Raw genomic sequence first — 21001 nt, 5'->3', positions numbered from 1 at the left:
GATTTGATTTCTATCAAGTTTGTAAGGATTCTTTACTCTTTAATCCAATTTAATGTTTGATTTCATTAGTATTGTTGTTTGATTTGGTTAATTGATAGTTTGATTGATTTTGATTGAATTTGTTGGTTTCAATTTGATTTCAATTGATGAATTTGGGAATGATGATTAGTTTAGCTTTGGTTTTGATGTTCTTCATGGATTGTGAGTAGTTTATTGCTAGGGTAGTGGTGAAGCATGTATTGATGATGAATTGAGATTAATTTGGGGGAAATTGATTGAGTTGATAATGTGATTAAATTGGTTGATTGATTTTGTGCATGTGTGTGCTTGATTAGGCTTGATCACCCTTGTTATTCACACTAGATTGCATTGTGAGTTCACATTGATACGGACCATTGATTTGTGTCTTATAATTACTCGATTGAGATATCTTGTGATGTTTCCTAGCTAGTGTTTGATGTAGTTGACGCTAATTAGACCTCTAGGAGAATAGCTTGATGTACTCTCTTGGTTGCAATTTCGGTTTTCCCTCACATTGCTTGACTTGATTGGTTGATTCCCCAAGTTGATTGAACTTCATTGTTGATGCATGTGGATCCATTCCCCTAGTGCTTTAGCATTCAATTAGTACTAGCTTTTTGCATTGCCTAGCTTAGTTCTAGCTTCTACCATAAACCCCTACTAGATTTCGGAATAGCTTGACTTAGGCATCGTGCATTCGACCTCTATTCCTTTGGGTTCGACCTTGACTTACCACTACACTTTATAGGGGTTAGTTGAGTTACAAATTTTGTTTGATTGGGTGGGGTGGTAGCCCAACGACCTACCGTTCTTCATCCCATCAAAATGGCGCCATTGCCGGGGAGTGGTGCTTTGAGTGCATGTTGTTGTTGAGTCTATTCCACTCTATTTGCAAAATACAAAAAGATTTTACACTTTAGGCTACACTTGTAGCCGTGCTACTAATATTTTCTTTGAGTTTTGTCTGCATAGATCCCAAGCCATGGGAGGAAATTCAAAAGTTGCCTTGAAGGAACTTGGAGTACCCGGTGCATATAGGTATGAGAGCGGCATAGCTCCACCTACAACACCGGCAAACGATTTTGAAATTAGGCCGGCAATGATCAACCTAATTGAGAGGAGACAATATAGTGGGGCAAAGAACGAGAGCCCCATTAACCATCTTAAGGAGTTTGAAAAATATTGTAACACAATCAAGGTCAAAGGAGTATCTCAAGAGATTATCTGCCTTAAGTTGTTCCCTTTCTCTCTCATAGGAAGATCTTTGGAATGGATAGATAAGGAAGTGAAGCCCAATTCTTTGAGAACTTGGGATGATGTCACCAAAGCTTTCTTGTTCCGTTTCTATCCTCAAAAGAAGACGGCGGAGGCAAGAGCTTTGATTCAAGGGTTCAAGCAAAAGCCAAATGAAAGTCTCTATGAAGCATGGGAAAGATTTAAAGATTATCAAAGGGAGTGTCCACACCATGGGATTCCTACCTATTAAATCATACATATCTTCTATGGTGGGTTGAGTTCTCATGGGAGAGCAAGTTTGGATGCCGGAGCCGGAGGCCCAATCATGAACAAAACGGAAGAAGAAGTGGTTGATGCAATTGATGAAGTGGTTCGTCATTACATGAATTGGCAAGAAGCGGAGAGAGAACCAATAAGCAAGGGTTACTCAATCGAACAACTTAGTGCCATCAATGATTTGACTACTTTGATTGCGGATTTGGGGAAAGAAGTTATGTCTCTCAAAGAAAAGCTTCAGAAGCCCCCTTCCCAAGCTCCAATTCTTCCCTCCCAAATTAAGGGGAGAGGTACATCTTCTCACTCTAACTCCAATCTTTCTTCTTGTTGCATGATTCTGGAATGTTGGCCATGTGAATTATGTGGAATGAATTATCACAATGCTTCTATGTGCCCAAATGTTCCTTGTAGTGAATGTGATGGAAGTGAAATGGAACATGTGAATTATGTCAATAATCATGCTTGTGAACCTAGAATTGATGTTCAAAGGAATGTTGGAAATAGGAATTATCATGTGAATCATGATGATTATTACCAAAATGGAGGTTGTAGAAATCATGGATACCAAGGGGTTCATGGTAACTATAACCATCATGGTTGTAATGGTCATGGTCATGGCCATAGACATGGGGATCATAATCAAGGTTATGATAACCATGGTCAACAAAGGAGCCAAAATCAAACTAGGGGTAATTGGAATAATCAAACTAGGGGATATTTTCAAGCAAATTTTCAAGATGGTTCCCCAATTGATTTAGTTCAAAATGCTCAAAGTTCAAATGATAATTCCTATGATCAATCATTTTCTTCTAGGGAATTTTTGGAAAGTGTCATTGAGAAACAAGCCAAAACTTTGGAAATGTGTGGTTTTGAATGAAGAGAAGTTTAATTATATGTTGGCTTATAACAAGGATTTGAGTGAAAAACTTTCTCAATTAACTAGTGTGTTCAAGGAATATGCAAACTCTTCTTCTTTGACTCCACCTAGCCTAGATTCTAGGAACCCTATGGATGCCATTGTTACTATAAGTGGTAAGGTCCTTGAGGGAGGTGTGCCTAAGAAGAGTGTTGCTAGTGAGACCACTAGTAAGAATCCCATTGAAGTTGAAGGTGATGAATGTTTTTTGAGTGAAAATGTTGATGAGGAACAAGTAGAGAAGGTGATAGAGAAAGAGAAAGAGAAAGAGGTTTGCAAACCAAGGCTTCCCTATCCCCAAATATATAAAATATATAAGTTGGATGAGCAATTTGGGAAATATGTAGAGATGCTTAAGCAACTTCATCTAACTCTTCCTTTCACCGATGTTGTTGAACAAATGCCAAACTATGCTAAGTTCCTAAAGGAGATTTTGAGTGGAAAAAAGACTTGTGATACGATGGAGACAATTACCCTTACCGAGCATTGTAGTGCAATTATCATGAACAAGATGCCTCCTAAGTTGAAGGATCCCGGAAATTTTTCCATCCCTTGTGCCATTAACAAGACCCAAATTGATAATGCCTTATGTGACCTAGGAGCTAGTGTTAGCCTTATACCATATTCGGTTTATCAAAGATTAGGTCTAGGAGAACTTCTACCTTCCAAGATTACTTTGCAATTAGCCGATAGGTCGATCAAGATTCCTAAGGGAAAGGTAGAAGATGTACCTTTAAGGGTTGGGAAATTTGTTATTCCGTTTGATTTTGTAGTGTTGGATATGGATGAAGATGCTACAATACCTATCATCTTAGGTAGACCTTTCCTTGCTACATCGGGGGCTATGATAGATGTTAAAAGTGCTAAAATTTCTCTTAAGATTGTAGAGGAGGTAGTTGAATTTGATTTGAATGAAGGAATGAAATATCCCTCTTCTTCTTTAGAAAATTGCATGAGAGTTGAAGTGCTTGATAATATTGTGAATTCCATGCATGAGCACTTGCTCACATCTAACGATCCTCTTGAGTGTGTCTTGTTGAATAAGGAAAAGATAGGTATCCCAACCAAGGAAGTGCAATTGTATGAAGATTTGCTTGATGGAGGCAATATAGGGAGTGAAGAAGAAACTTGTATGGGGATATCAAGTCAAGATGCTTTGCAAGTGTCCTCAACCAAAGAAGGTAAAGGTGTTCCCATGGCAAAGCTAAAACCTCTACCATCACATCTTAGGTATGAATTCTTAGGCCCTAATTCTACATATCCCATTATTGTTAGTGCATCCTTGAGTGAGAGCCAAGCCCAAGCGTTATGTGGTGTTTTGAGAAAGCACCAAGGTGCTTTGGGGTACACAATTGATGATCTTAAAGGCATAAGCCCCGCCTTGTGTACACACAACATAACACTTGAGGAGGGCACCCTACCTTCTATTGAACGACAAAGGAAGCTACATCCCCAAATGGGAGAAGTAGTCAAGAAAGAGATCACCAAGCTTTTGGATGCGGGAATCATATTCCCCATCTCAAGCTCAAGGTGGGTCTCCCCCGTGCATGTCGTTCCTAAAAAGGGGGGTATGACCGTAGTTGAGAATGAGAAAGGTGAGCTCATTCCAACTAGAACGGTCACCGGTTGGAGGATGTGTATAGACTATAGACGTCTAAACACATCAACCAAAAAGGATCACTTCCCTCTCCCTTTTATTGACCAAATGCTTGAAAGGTTGACTAGGCACAAATTCTATTGCTTCCTTGATGGATATTCGGGATTCTTTCAAATTCCTATTCATCCCGAGGATCAAGAAAAGACAACCTTCACATGCCGCTATGGTACTTTTGCATATAGAAGAATGCCCTTTGGATTGTGTAATGCTCCGGCGACCTTTCAAAGGTGTATGATGAGCATTTTTGGGGACATGCTTGAAGAGGAAATGAAAGTCTTCATGGATGATTTTTCCGTGGGAGGTGTTTCATTTGAGGATTGCCTCAAAAATCTTGAAAAATGCCTTGAGAGATGTGAAAAGGTCAATTTGGTGCTAAATTGGGAAAAATGCCACTTCATGGTGGAAGAAGGTATTGTTCTAAGCCATAAGATTTCTCATAAAGGCATTGAAGTTGACAAAGCTAAGATTGAGGTGATAGAGAAGTTGCCCCCTCCGGTCAATGTGAAAGGGGTAAGATCATTTTTGGGTCATGTCGGATTTTATAGAAGGTTTATCAAAGACTTTTCTCTCATTGCTAAGCCCTTAAATGATCTTCTCCAAAAAGATGTTGATTTTGTCTTTGATGATGCTTGTTTGGAAGCTTTTAATAGATTGAAGAAAGCTTTGACTTCTACTCCTATTGTCCAAGCCCCTAGATGGGATTTGCCATTTGAGCTTATGTGTGATGCAAGTGATACGGCCATAGGAGGTGTGTTGGGTCAAAGAATCGACAAAAAGCTCCATGTCATCTATTATATGTCAAAGACCCTCAATGGTGCTCAAAGAAATTACACAACAACGGAAAAGGAATTCTTGGCTATTGTTCATTCTTTTGAGAAATTCCGTTGTTATTTGTTGGGGTCTAAGACTATAGTCTTCACCGATCATGCGGCTTTGAAGTATCTCTTTGGAAAAAAGGAATCCAAACCGAGGTTGATTCGTTGGGTCCTTGAGCTTCAATCTTTTGATCTTGAGATCCGGGATAAAAAAGGTGCGGAAAATGTTGTTGCGGATCATTTGTCTAGACTTGAGGATTTTCAAGTTCAAGATGATGGGTCTCCTATAGAGGACCGGATGTTGGATGATTCATTATATGTTATCAATGTAAAGGAGCTCCCTTGGTTTTCCGATTTGGTGAATTTTCTTGCTTGTGGGGAGTTCCCTCCTTCCTTTTCCAACAATCAAAGGAGGAAGCTCAAGAGAGAAGCTAGGCACTATGTTTGGGATGAGCCAATCTTGTACAAAAGAGGTGTGGATGGATTGTTGCGCCGGTGTATGCCAAATGAGGAAATACCAAATGTTTTGAAGATGTGCCACTCGGATCCTAGTGGTGGTCATATGGGTGTTTCAAGAACGGCCTCTAAGGTGCTTCAATGTGGATTATGGTGGCCTAACCTTTTCAAGAATGCTTGAGAGTATGTCAAAAGTTGTGATCAATGCCAAAGGACCGGGAATATTTCAAGAAGGAATGAGATGCCCCAACAACCAATACTTGAGTTGGAAATATTTGATGTTTGGGGTATAGATTTTATGGGTCCTTTTTCATCTTCTTATGGGAATCAATATATTCTTGTTACCGTTGATTATGTGTCAAAGTGGGTGGAAGCCATTGCTTCTCCAACTAATGACCATAAAGTGGTGATGAAATTGTTCAAAAAGATAATATTCCCTAGGTTTCGCATCCCCAAAGCGGTTATAAGTGATAATGGCTCCCATTTTGTACACTATGCTTTCCGGAAGATGTTGAAGAAGCATGGAGTGAACCAAAGATTTGGTCTTCCTTATCATCCTCAAACCAATGGGCAAGTTGAGGTATCAAATCGTCAAATTAAGTTGATTCTTGAGAAGACGGTTGCAAGGAGTAGGAAAGCTTGGGCAAACAAGCTTGATGATGCCTTGTGGGCATATAGAACGGCTTTCAAGACTCCTATTGGTACCACTCCTTATCGCTTGGTTTATGGGAAGTCTTGTCACCTTCCGGTTGAGCTTGAGCACCGCACTCATTGGGCTATTAAGAAGATCAATTTTGATTTAGCTAGTGCGGGTGAGCAACGTTGGTTGGACCTACATGAGTTCGAAGAGCTTTGGTTGGATGCGTATGATTGTGCTAGCTTGTATAAACCTAGAACTAAGGAGGTGCATGATAAGCTCATTGAGAAGAAAGAGTTTGTTCCGGGGGATAAGGTGCTCCTTTTCAATTCCAAAATGAGGCTTTTTCCCGGAAAATTGATGTCTCGTTGGACCGGTCCTTTTGTTGTTCAAGAGGTGTTCTCAAATGGCTCCATTGAAATTTCTCCTTTGGATTTTTCGAGGACTTTTAAGGTCAACGGGCATAGGCTCAAGCGGTATTATGATGGAGTATTTGTGGGGGTCATCCATGACATGACTCTCTATGATCCACCTTGAAAGAGGTGGAGGATGTCTAGCTTAAGACTCTAAAATAAGCGCTTCACGGGAGGCAACCCGTGTTTTCTAACTTTTTCTTCCTTTTTCTTTTGATTTTTCTTTGTGTTTTGATGGTGTTTTTGTGGTTTAATCTTGTTGTGTTTGATGTTGTAGGTTGGTTTGAGTTGATTTCCAACAATTTTGATGCCAATTTTGAGGTAAACTTGTCCCAATTCTTAAGTTGGAAAAGTGGGTAAGTATGGAGGATGGTGAGTACTTGTGTTTATTTTCATGATTTTCATGTTTTTCACTCTCCAATATGAAGTGTAGCTACTGCCTATATGGTTCCCCATGACCATCATAAGGGTGTGCGCACAAGATGAGGGAGGAAGAAACTCGGAAATAAACTCCAGCATGTGTGCGCCCGCACATCAGCAATGTGCGGCCGCACACGAACTCTGTGCGGGCGCACATCTCCCGTGTGCGGCCGCACCTAGCTGGGTGTACGAGGGCGTGTTTTCCCTCCTCTTTTAACCCGATTTTCCTTCTCTCTCTCTCTCCTACTTCATTCTACTTCCTTCTTAGATCTATTGGGGTTGCTCATAGTTATCCTTCATCTTCATCATATTGTTTTTCATCTTTCTACATCAAAATCTCCATAATTCTCACTACTTTATTACCCAAGTCTTCACTCTACATCTTTAAAGGTAATTTTCTCACTCCTAGTTTAAAAATTTTATGTACTTTTCAATTGGAACTTGTTGGTATGATTGTTGGAGATGTTTATGTGTAGTAGTGTTTTTCTTGCTTAAATCTTGTGATTTCCTATCAATTGAGAGTATAATTGCATGTTTTATGTGATAAAGTTTCAATTTTTATACCTCATGAGAATTTGAGCATGACTAGTACTACCCTCACTCTCACCACCATTACTACCACTACTTGTTCTATTGTTGATGACTATGGAAATGTTGATGTTGGTTTTGTGAAATTTAATTATGATGATGATATTATTTAAGCATATTATGAATTTTGGCATGAATCTTGTTGGATTTTCATATGATTAGTTTTAGGGTATTTTGTTGATGTTGATGGTGATAATGGAGATAATGGTTGTTGGTAGCATGGTATATTGTTGTTTTTATTAATTGTGATTTAGGGTAATATTTGTGTCAATTGTGATGCTTTGATTATGCATTATTCACCTCTATTGAATTTTTTCTTAACTCATGAAATATTGTACACTTTATTTTTCCCCATATTCATGATTGTTTTTTTTTTTGGCATACTATTCCTATTTTTGAAACCATTCTCTTTGTCCATTATTTTGTAGATGGGTGGTTCAAGGCAAGCAAAGCGCACCAAGGTTACAAATTCAAGAAGAACTATTGATCCACCTTCCACCATCAAAGAAACATACGGCATCAAGTTCACGGTCCAAAAGCATTGGGACCGATTCGAGAGTCTATCATCAAGGAAATTATATTCTACGAGATTTTATGATCATGACACCACTACTCTTCTAGGGATCGACGATGATGTACGGATGTTAGCTCGGAATTTGGGCCTTGAGAAATTCATCGATCTTAGTGCTCCCACCTTTGCAAGGCTCACATATGAATTTCTATCATCGCTCGATGTGCACAAGAGTAGCAACGACAATGAATGTCCAACACTATCTTTCCAAGTATTCAATGACGATTATTCTTTTCCCCTTTCATTCCTAAACAAGATGTTCAATTTTCCGGAGCCCATCGAGGGTGTGCCTTTGATTTATCCAGCCTATGAAACTCTTCATCGCGACCATAAGTACGATGAGAATGATTGGTGGGATGACATTTCTATTGCAGACGCTTATTGTGCTCAATCTTCAAAGTCGGCCTCAATAGTCCATGGAGCGATGCGCTATTTTAGCCGCATCCTTACTTATGCATTTTTCTCCAAGGAATCTCTTGGATCCATGTCTCAAGAACAATTAAGTTGGCTATGGTTGGCTAGTCGGCCCAAGGATGATGAAGTGGAGGTGATCGACTTTGCAAGGCACTTGCTCGACCGTTTCATCGACATTAGGGACGGCTTCTTTCTCTCGGGGAGCATACAAATAGGGGGTATGATTACCATCATTGTGTTGTCACTTAACAAAAAGTATGCATCCAAGATTGGGGATCTTAAGGAGATTAAGGACCCAAGAGAGAAGTCTTCATCTTGTTTGTTGGGCACGTTTGCCTTGATCAACCAAAAGTTCATTGAGCGCACCATCATGGACGATTTATTCATTTGGAAAGTGTCGAGGACTACCGATTGGTGCCTTATCCCCTACGAAGGGTCGATGGTGAGAGACAAAAATTCATCCTACCCTTGGAAGCCGCCCAAGAGAGATATTCCAAGTTCTTTTCGTCGGGTTTCCATGCCTTCTTCGGGAAATGCTCATCCAAGGTCTAAGGCCTCATCATCTAAGGGAGGTAACCCTAGTACTTCTTCTCCTACTCCTGTTTCTCCTTCATCTCCTTCCTTGCATGACTTGTCTAGCTTGCATGAAAAGATTGATGCCCTTACTTTTGCTTTGTCTTCTTCCTCTTCTATGGGGAATGGTTGTTTGGAGGGTAGCTATGAATATCATGCTAGGAGGGTGTATGACTATCATGTTTCTAGGGGGGATATTGAGCCTTATGTGAATTACCCGTACCTTCCGGTCCAAGAGGGCCCTATCCCACAGTGGGAGCCTTTTGACAAGGCGGTGGGGCCCCGTCCCTGCTATCCATATTGGGAGGGCCCACATGTGGCACATAGTGCCATTCGTGGGACCTCTAGAGGGGATTATGATTACAAGAGGCCGGGAGGGTGTGACTGGACTTATGATCCAGCTAACCCTGCTCCTTTCCCTTCCCCTGAGACTGAGGGGAGGTGGGGTCGTTCGGGCCCCCTGTTTTGGATGATTGGTCTGAGTTTTTGCTGTTGATGCCCTTAGGAGGTTAGGTAGGGCTAAAGGGAAGGAGGTTGTTTCTACGGGTGGGGGGAGTCCTAGTTCTACCCCCTACTTTAGTGCCGAGTGAGCCATGTTGGCTACCCCTCTCCGTATGCATGCTTTGTGATTGTGTTTCATGTTTGCCCTATGGTTGGGTTTAGCTTGGGGGAAGGGTAGCTCATTTCTAGCTTGGGGGAGTTGGTTTAGGTTGGTTGTGGTTTGCATGTCTTCCTCCTTGCTAATGGTTCATTTAGCATTTATCCTTCTTAGCCTCCATGTCCTCTGTCTGTTCTGATGTCTCTGTGATGTTTTATCTGCTGATTTCTCTGATGATGACTTCATACGTTCCCTTTCTATCTGCTCTGCTGTTATTCTGACGATTCTTGTTGCTGATGATGTTTCCTGATGTTTCCCTGTCTCTGATATATATTTTTTTCATTTCCTGTCGTTATGCTGCCGAATTTTCGGCTGTTTTCATTTGGAAGTTACTAATAATTTTCTTTGTATATAGATTCTTTTATTTTCTTTTTCTCACTTGGTTTCTTGAAGAAGCTTTTGTTTATGGAATGCAACGAGGTGGTTTCTACTTACTTCGTTTATTTTTGCTAAGCTTGGAAGCCCGGTGAGATCTTTCTTATTTTTCTCTTTATTTTTCTTGGTTGCATAGAATAGGATTAGTTTAGGGGGAGTTGAATGGTTCGAGGATGGATGCTTGTTAACACATAATGTGTTTGGGATCGATGACGTTGATGTCGATCGATCACTTGTTTGACGATTGGGATTCTTATGTGTTTCACTTGCCTTCTAGTCCATTTCATATTATTTCTTCTATATTTCCTTTTCTATGTCTCTCTTTCTTTTACTTTGTTTTCTATTATTTTCCTTTTCTTTTGCTTTCCTTTATTTTTCTTTCCATTTTTGATGTGATTTTGAGGCATTATTTTTTCATTTTTCTTATGGATTGAACATTGTACATTGGACTTGTCTTTTGCATGATTTTCTTCCTAGGTTGTAAAGGTATGCACGGTTTGAGACTATGTTCGGTTGACTCTAGGATAGGTGTATGCTAGGGTAGTTGGTTTGAACTAGGATGATCATGAAGCCGGATTCTACTTGTTTGTGGCATGTTGGTAGTTGCTCCCTATAGTTAATTTGACACCACTAGTGAGTTTTTGCCACAACCTTGTGAGGTTACTTGTTTTTCTAGCCTTCAACATTCCTTGTATGAGCGGCGTGGATCCTTGACTATGCAAACCTAATCTAATAAAGCTTGATGTATGATTCTCAAACACGAGACCGAACTATCTAGGAAGGACAAAGGCACATTTTTCGGGGTGGTATTTTTCTTTTTTGTTATATTTTGTTATTTTCTTTATTTTTGGGTTTACATTTGCCTTCTTGCAACCATTTGAGCCTTATCCCTTCTTTTCAAGCCACATCTTTAGTTATTTGACCTTTTGTTTAATTTTCTATATTCTCTTGGTTTTTGTGAAGCAATATGATCGTTTGAGATGGAGTTTGTGGTGGATAAGTTGGAGTTTCGGTTTTTATGAATGCAAGTTTGTGATATCATTTTCTTTGTGAATAATGGCAAATATTTGAGAAAATGTCGTTCGAATTAAGTAAAAGGCAAGGACATTGCAAATTCAATAAAAACAAAAAAGAAAGAAAAAAGTGAAAAAGTGAAAAATTCAAAAAAAATTTGATGTATTCTTTTCTCCTTCTAAGCATTGAGGACAATGCTTCATTTTAGCTTGGGGGAGAAGCGTGTACGCTTTTTGTATATATTTCTTTGTGAGTATAGCTTCAAGTAAGCTTGGGGGTGTTGTTTTTGTTTTGTGATAACTTAGTTTTGGTGTAAAGAATTGCGCAATCTTTGCTTCACTATTAGGAAAACCACCTGTAGACACCTAAAAATGTCTCCCCAAAACCAAACCCGATGATGAACAACTTTTCCCCGCCATTATTGGTCGGGTTGAGTATGTAATCTTTAGAGTGCTTAAATCCAGGTTCATATTCAATACATTTCTTAAAACAACCCAATTCCTAGCCCATTTTCCCAAACCATAACTTATTTTCCTCATTTTGTGCCTTTAACCCAAAATAATTCATTTCGTGTCCATTAAAATCATTCATTTCGTGTCCTTTTTAAAAAAACGTTTATACCAGTTTATTTTGGTCCATAATCTGGCTCCAATTGTTAAATGGTTGGATGGGGCTTGAAAAGAGCTTTCCAACGATATATTATAAGCCCAAATCCGAGTTATAACGAATAAGTTATGGCTAAAATACTAAACTGAGTCTAAATCGAACCTAAGCCCACCTTACCTACGACCCAATGATCATGTGGAGGGTCCAAAGGATTTAATCCCACTCCTAATCCAATTAGGATTAATTGGAAGCTTCTATAAGTTTTTAAAAGATCTTAATTATCCTTTTTGAAAAGATAAGATTAAAGAGTTTGAAACAGAATAAAACTCCTCTAGTAATTTAATTCGAATTGAAAGACGTTCAAAGATTGACAGATATTTTTTTCTTTCGTCACTGTTTTTATCTGATTCTTAGATGGTTGGATATCTCTTGAAATTATCTTTCCAATGATATATTATAATATTAATTCCGAGCTATAACGAAAAAGATATAAAAGAAATACGAAACTCTATCCAAAACTGACACCGTCCCTCTATTTCGGCCATATCTTTTATTCCACAAAATATTTTAATCTGATTCCAATTGGGTTAGAAAGTATACTTCAAGAGCTTACCAACGACATCTTATTCACTCTATTCCGATTTCTGGATCAAAAGATATGATAAAAACAAAAACCGCAAAAACTGCTGTCTATCGCAAGAGTTTTATCCGATTTGAATTCTTATCTTCTCTTGATTCGACCCCTCTTTATTCCCTATAAATAGAGGTCATATCTCCCCCTTTTCAATCATCAACAAGCTTGATCATCAAATCCTTCTCTCTTCCTCTCTCCCTACACCAAAAATATTCTCTCCTCTCTCTCATATTCTAAGCCTTTAACCTATATTCTTAAACACTATTCTTCCCTTAAACACTCTAAGGAGTCCATACAATACCCGAAGTTTTATACTTAAACTAAGGCGTGAAAGGTAGAATTAACTGAGGGTTTGGACCAAATCAACTCTACTTTTTATTTAATTTAATTTCCATTTGATTTATTTTTATTGAAGTTACTAACTGTTTATTCATGATGTAGCAATTCAAGGAAACGTGGAAAGTGAGTAATTAATCACTTAATTACTCTTATTATTTTATTTTCTTATTGCTAGTATCATGATTAGGGTTATTTTTATTTGATTTGGACTAACGCTATTATTGTTAGATTGCTTCCAATATTAATGTTGATTCTATTATTTTTATGATCACCATATTTCATGTTTAAAGGGAATATGTAATTGAAAATCACGCCTAATAAGATATTTTGGACAACCGGTTTAGATTCCTTTAATTTTGTTGTTTAATCAAGTGATCACCAATATTTTAGAATAATGTGTGCATTAATATTCAACCAATTTAGCATAATTGATAGTTTGGAGCGAATTAAATATTTTATTTGTATGCCTTTGAGATCACAGGAATACTTTTCACAATAAGAATCGAGTAGAGGCCAATACGGGCGAATGTGACTCCATGACTCACTTCGTACCATCATCCCCGATCCTCCTTTCATGGTTCCGAACCATATGGAGTTAGTAATCTCATGGATTATGAATGGGGTGTAACCTTCACGGGTCAATCGTTGTTGCCTATCGTTGTCCCTTAATCGTGGTTGCCTTTTATGATCTGTGAACGGTTTACAAGTTCCTTAAAAACTTGTTGGCGGCTCCCTACTTTCTTTGTCCCTAATCGTGTCCCTAATCGTATATGTCAATTCCCACTTCCTATGAGTGCCAAGCATATTCACCACTATGCTTTTAACGTAGGCGCACTTCGAGCGACGCCTACAATTTGGCGACTCCACTGGGGAGGATTCTTGGTTATTTATCGATTTGAGTGATCGGTATTTAATTGAGATGAGTGGATGAGACTTGAAAGATTCTTGAATTGTATTCCTGCGATTTAATTGGCATTGTCACATATGCATATGCATATTAGGTTACCTATTTTTCCACAATAGTACGTGTTCTACGTACGTGGCTAGCCCGGGGGATTTAAGCTCTATCAACCCAAAAACGTTCATGACAATAAGGGTTCATCCGAGTTTTTAAATCCACCCAAACCATGGAGTCGAGTTCGATTTCATCACGAACTCGCGGAGCCGCCCGTTGGCATACACCCTCAAGGGAGGCTACCTTGCTAACGCGTCCAAACTCTTAACCATGGTACCCGTTGACACCCAAATAAGCTTGACCATAGTGGAACATAGATCTTGACTTTAGGTTGCGAACTTCATTGCATCATTCGTGACAATGTGCTTATGTGTGCATATTTTTATTTTTTCTTCTTTTTTTTTCCTCTTATCAAACCTTCTTTTTTTTATTAGAGTCGAGTCATAGACTTTTTTTATTTATTTTGAGTCAACCCGGATTTTTATTCCCGTATCCTGTATAAGAGTCAACTTGTTTTGGTCATATCCAGAGTTCTAGAAAGAGTTACGTGTCGTGCCACCTATGGATCTGTAGCCCCGAGTTTTCTCTTTCATTTGGAGTTGGTTTCGTCCCAATCAGAGTCACAGATATAAAGTTATAACCGATATATTACAGCCTGTCCAGTTTAGGCGTCTTTTTAGCGTCAACTTTCTTTCTTTTTAATTTATTTTTATATCTTTTCGTGTCAAGCTAGTCTTAGCCAAGTCCTTTAATCCGTGTCAACTCATAGAACATAGTAATATAGATTTTTATTTATTTATTTATTTATTTATACCCATGAGTCCTAACTCTTCTAGAATTCCACTCGTCTTCCTAGTTTCTTGTGTTTTATTGTGCTAATCTTAACATGTGTTCTTTGTCTATGATTTTGGTTGATCTTATTTATGACTAACGATTTCCAATGGACCGTTTTCACCTAGTAAATAGCATAAGCATTAAAATTGGGCAAAATTAATCAAGTTAGTTTGTCTTTTAGTCTTCCGTGCTATTTGGTCCTTGATCCTTTGTTTTTCACAATGTCCTCATGTCTAGTCATGCAATCATACCACGAGTCTTATAAACTCACCTAATCATACATGTTGAGTCGTTGCACATACTTTGTCTTCGAGTTATGCACTATATTGCTTATAATCGTATACTAGGACCATGCATGCGTCGTTTTTTGTCGTAATAGGAATGAATAGAGTATTTCACATTGGTTTTGAAAAATTTTTCATACACTCTTCCTTTCCAATCCGAGTATTGAGTCAATGCATTAAGTGAGCTCATTTTGTTCCATATATAGTACTCGAGTTCAAGAATCATTAGGCAAGAGTTGGAAGAATAAGGGGAACGTCATTCCTTCCTTATTTTCTTCTAATCAAAGCATCAGCAATAACAAATTTTTTGTCCCTCTTGGCAGTAACAAGTAATTCATAAGCATCTTTGAAGACGAAGCACAAGACAAGTTTCCATACAAGATTTCATGTTTTTTTTCTTCTTTCGTTCCAACCCTTTTTCCCTAATAAGTCTAGCATAGGTTCTCCTTATCCTTATGTCTCTATTTCCTTTGCATTCGATCATGTCATTCGCAAAAACAAAAACAAAAAAAAAAATCGCCGAACTAAACACAAGGTACACCAATGATTTGAGGCACCTTTGCAACCCTGTCATTCCCCTTAAATCATTTCAATCACATATCCATTTCTTCATCAAACACTTTGAGCCTCATCTAACGTTTGGCCTTAATTTCTTCAACCCACATTCACCTACCCATGGGATGGGAAGATGTGCAATTTGTGTAACATTCAAAAAGCAAGTTCAAATGAAAAAAAAAAGAATAAGTAAATAAAAAAAACAATGTCTAAAGGCAAGTGTTCCAATGTCTTTGATATGAACACGTCTCGAATTGCGTCTCTCATCGAGTGCTTGGTACCGTGCCTGAGAAACATGAATGCTAAGTGAGTGATGGACCGCATGATCCGGGATTGCCTACATTGATTCAAAAGAGCAAAAAAAAAAAAAAAAAAAAAAAAAAAAAAAAAAGTGAAAAATAAAATTTGCGAATTTAAAATTTTCGAATACACAATTGCATATCTTGGAGGTTTCTCTCGGGTCTTGAGCCTTTTATCCCTTTCTTCCTTAAACCATCAACTTAACCACATTACAACCCTTGAAAGACCTCTTTGAGGTGTACAACTTGTGCAAAGTTCGGTTAGAGCTACGTTCGGCCTGATTTCTAACGGATACGTAGGCAACCTCGCATTGAGATGCGGCCACATTCATATTCATATCTATGCATGATTGAGTCAAATAATATCCAATGCTTATCCCATACCATTTAGAGCTAGACTTGGGGGCTTGAACCCACATCACGTAGCTTTACCAGCCCAACAAGAGTCATTATCTTTGACTCTTCTCACATCTATTTCCATCACCACAACCTTTGCAGCCAACCTTAGTATCACTTTCACACACTTCACTCACACATACATAGCCATATCATCCTTCCCTTTAAGAACCCTCTATCATGAAATCTTGTTTCAACACTGTGCATGTCATCATCTTTCAAGACAACATTCAAAACATTGTATACTTGCTTAGCTTCCTGACCTGAGCAATATTCATTGTTTCATGCATTGCATAATGCGCTGAGTTACATTTATATATCTGTGATTTTTAATCATAAAAAGCATATCGTGCTTATCTCCTTGACTTAAGCAACGTTCATTATGCAATAATCACTTTGTCTATATACGTGCTTAGCTTCTAGACCTAAGTGACGTTCAAGATCGTTTCTTACACCATATATGATGCTTAGCTCCATAACCTAAGTTCATTCATCTATCGTGTCACATGATGTAATTGTCCTTAGCCTCCTGACCAAAGAGCATGCATCATGCATAAACTGTTTTCAAGACAAGCAATTCAACTCATACGATTCATTTCGTCTTGCTTAAGGAGGAAGTTCAAAACTTCTTCCCCTTTTTCATTATTTTCTTTTGGGAAGTTCGAAAATAAAATCTTTTTCATGTCTTTCTTTTTCGGGAGAAAGTTGGTACCCTCCACTCATGACAAAAATGACGGAAAATTTTTGTTTTGCATCTTCGTTTGCTTGTGTCTGCACACACACTCAAATCATACACACACACACACAATCACAAGTCGTACACATGTCAAGTCAAACTTGGTCAAGTCATTGGTCAAGTCAATTGGTTGAGTCAATCATAGTCTAGACGAGTCCCTTGGCAAATTTTATTTTGCAGGTCTCATCTAAAGCCCACGTCCGGAGACAAGCGGACCATTTATAGCCCACGTCCGGGGACAAGCGGACCATCTACAGCCCACGTCCGGGGACAAGCGGACCATCTACAGCCCACGTCCGGGGACAAGCGGATCATCTACATCCTACGTTCAGGGACAAGCGAACCAATTACATCCCACGTTCGAGGACAAGCGAACCTTTTACAGCCCACGTTCGGGGACAAGCGAACCAACTACAGCCCACGTTCGGGGACAATCGAACCATCACCATTTTAGTGATCATCTCCCAAGCGAAGACGATTCACAGCGCAAGGTTCTCGATACACAGAGACTTGCAATTTCATCATCCGACAAGTTTTTCCTCAAGCATGGAAAATTGTCATCTATCGACTTTCCTCAAGCATGGAAAGTATCTCAATCGGTGGGTTTCTTCAAGCATAGAAAACTACCAACATCATCTGTCGACTTTCCTCAAGCATGGAAAGTATCATCCGGTGGATTCCTTCAAGCATAGGAAGCTACCAAACACATTTGTCACCGATACACTGGTGTCAGATACGCATTCTATCCCTTTACTCTTTTATCTGTAGAATTAACATTTTTCTGCAGGTATCGGCGTATATAGAGTGATTTAGGATCGCAGAACGTCTTAAATCATTCTCCGTCCCTATCGACTACTTTGACTATCGTTTTCGAAACTGACGTTTCTACAAACTCAGTCAAAGTGGGGGCTTCTGTAGACACCTAAAAATGTCTCCCCAAAACCAAACCCGATGATGAACAACTTTTCACCGCCATTATTGGTCGGGTTGAGTATGTAATCTTTAGAGTGCTTAAATCCAGGTTCATATTCAATACATTTCTTAAAACAACCCAATTCCTAGCCCATTTTCCCAAACCATAACTTATTTTCCTCATTTTGTGTCTTTAACCCAAAATAATTCATTTCGTGTCAATTAAAATCATTCATTTCGTGTCCTTTTTAAAAAAAACGTTTAGACCAGTTTATTTTGGTCCATAATCTGGCTCCAATTGTTAAATGGTTGGATGGGGCTTGAAAAGAGCTTTCCAACGATATATTATAAGCCCAAATCCGAGTTATAACGAATAAGTTATGGCTAAAATACTAAACTGAGTCTAAATCGAACCTAAGCCCACCTTACCTACGACCCAATGATCATGTGGAGGGTCCAAAGGATTTAATCCCACTCCTAATCCAATTAGGATTAATTGGAAGCATCTATAAGTTTTTAAAAGATCTTAATTATCCTTTTTGAAAAGATAAGATTAAAGAGTTTGAAATAGAATAAAACTCCTCTAGTAATTTAATTCGAATTGAAAGACGTTCAAAGATTGACAGATATTTTTTTCGTTCGTCACTGTTTTTATCTGATTCTTAGATGGTTGGATAGCTCTTGAAATTATCTTTCCAATGATATATTATAATATTAATTCCGAGCTATAAAGAAAAAGATATAAAAGAAATACGAAACTCTATCCAAAACTGACACCGTCCCTCTATTTCGGCCATATCTTTTATTCCACAAAATATTTTAATCTGATTCCAATTGGGTTAGAAATTATACTTCAAGAGCTAACCAACGACATCTTATTCACTTTATTCCGATTTCTGGATCAAAAGATATGATAAAAACAAAAACCGCAAAAACTGTTGTCTATCGCAAGAGTTTTATCCGATTTGAATTCTTATCTTCTCTTGATTTGACCCCTCTTTTTTCCCTATAAATAGAGGTCATATCTCCCCCTTTTCAATCATCAACAAGCTTGATCATCAAATCCTTCTCTCTTCCTCTCTCCCTACACCAAAAATATTCTCTCCTCTCTCTCATATTCTAAGCCTTTAACCTATATTCTTAAACACTATTCTTCCCTTAAACACTCTAAGGAGTCCATACAATACCCGAAGTTTTATATTTAAACTAAGGCGTGAAAGGTAGAATTAACTGAGGGTTTGGACCAAATCAACTCTACTTTTTATTTAATTTAATTTCCATTTGATTTATTTTTATTGAAGTTACTAACAGTTTATTTATGATGTAGCAATTCAAGGAAATGTGGAAAGTGAGTAATTAATCACTTAATTACTCTTATTATTTTATTTTCTTATTGCTAGTATCATGATTAGGGTTATTTTTATTTGATTTGGACTAACGCTATTATTGTTAGATTGCTTCCAATATTAATGTTGATTCTATTATTTTTATGATCACCATATTGCATGTTTAAAGGGAATATGTAATTGAAAATCACGCCTAATAAGATAATTTGGACAACCGGTTTAGGTTCCTTTAATCTTGTTGTTTAATCAAGTGACACCAATATTTTAGAATAATGTGTGCATTAATATTCAACCAATTTAGCATAATTAATAGTTTGGAGCGAATTAAATATTTTATTTGTATGCCTTTGAGATCACAGGAATACTTTTTACAATAAGAATCGAGTAGAGGCCAATACGGGCGAATGTGACTCCATGACTCACTTCGTACCATCATCCCCGATCCTCCTTTCGTGGTTCCGAACCATATGGAGTTAGTAATCTCATGGATTATGAATGGGGTGTAACCTTCACGGGTCAATCGTTGTTGCCTATCATTGTCCCTTAATCGTGGTTGCCTTTTATGATCTGTGAACGGTTTACAAGTTCCTTAAAAACTTGTTGGCGGCTCCCTACTTTCCTTGTCCCTAATCGTGTCCCTAATCGTATATGTCAATTCCCACTTCCTAAGAGTGCCAAGCATATTCACAACATGCTTTTAACGTAGGCGCACTTCGAGCGACTGTGTCGACGAGAACGAGCTTTCTGGCTTTAAGGTAGACCAAACCGGCCGTGTCGACGAGAACGAGCTTTCTGGCTTGCGCTTGACTCAGACGGATGACTTCTGCTCTCTCAAAGTTTTCTCTCTTGAATATTTTTGTAAACGTACAAAATTATGAGGGGTAAACGACTATATATAGAGGTTAAATCCGGGGGCATTCCTGTAATTTACTCAGAAGGTGAACAGTTACTTTTTGGCGGTAAAATTACCACCAACCGGAGCGTGACGCGTGTCACAGATGCCACGTCACATCTGTGAGGGGCAAATGTTTAGGGTAATTTTACCCCGCCACGTGGTCCAACCAAAGGATGACACGTGTCAGCCCTCAGAATGGCCCAAAGTGGACCTATCCCTACTTGACACGTGGCACTCCTGAAGCATGGGGGAAAAGGCGGCCTTCAGGCCCAAATCCCGAGAAAGTCGCAATGCAGCGCAGCCCACTAATGATTAGGGTTCACTGACCTAATCAGGGGCACAAATCCTAAGGACCCTATAAATAGGGAGATTCCCCGCTTTTGGAGGGCACGTTTTACCATTTATTACACATTGTCTCTTTGATAGAGACATCTGAGCTTGGAATCCGAGCAGATACTCACCTAAATTTCCGCACCTCTTTCTCTCCCTTCAAGTTACTAACTTGATCGTTGGAGGCGGAGCACCACCCAACCGGTGTCTCCGTTTGTTTTGCAGGTACATGCCGCACCGGACCAGTCTTTGAGTTGTAACTCTCCCGAGGGACAAAAACACCCAAAACATTTTAATTACTCACTTTTCGGGTTTCCTTGAATTGCTACATTATGAATAAATTGTTAGTAACTTCAATAAAAATATAAATCAAATTTAAATAATTTAATTAAATGAAAAGTAGAGTTGATTTGGTCTAAACCCTCAGTTAATTCTACCTTTCACGCCTTGGTTTAAGTATAGAACTTCGGGTCAATTATGGACTCCTTGGAGTGCTTAGGGGAAGTATTATGAGAGAATAGGGAGGCTAGGGCTTAGTCTAAAGAGGGAGATGAGAATGATTTTTGGTATAGGGAGAAAGAGAATGATTTTTGGTGTAGAGGGAGAGAGAATGATTTTTGGTGCTCCGGAACTGAGGAAATCAACTTCGTATTTATAGAGAAAATAAGTAGGGTGAAGCATGGAACCCTAGAAGTGAAGGGCCGCAAAGAAAACCCAGAAAATATACATTATCACGGTGCAAAAAACCGTGACACGGTATAGGGTGCCGTGGCACGTCACAATCCACCGTGGCACGATATTATATCGTTACGCGGTATTTCCAGTTTTCACGCGTTTTTA

The 21001-nt window shown here is 38.7% G+C and overlaps 1 non-coding gene across 1 annotated transcript; it reads right to left on the bottom strand.

Annotated features, from left to right (window-relative positions):
* Window positions 1-1388: 1388 nt before the first annotated feature.
* On the bottom strand, window positions 1389-1494 carry LOC145606360 (small nucleolar RNA R71). The gene has a single exon (XR_014105259.1). It is a non-coding gene; the product is annotated as a small nucleolar RNA R71 (small nucleolar RNA).
* Window positions 1495-21001: the final 19507 nt, after the last annotated feature.

This window comes from Chenopodium album, chromosome 22 (genome assembly GCF_948465745.1).
Source record: "Chenopodium album chromosome 22, dcCheAlbu1.1, whole genome shotgun sequence".
Classification (NCBI taxonomy): Eukaryota; Viridiplantae; Streptophyta; class Magnoliopsida; order Caryophyllales; family Amaranthaceae; genus Chenopodium; species Chenopodium album.
This window is presented reverse-complemented; position numbering and strand designations above follow the sequence as displayed.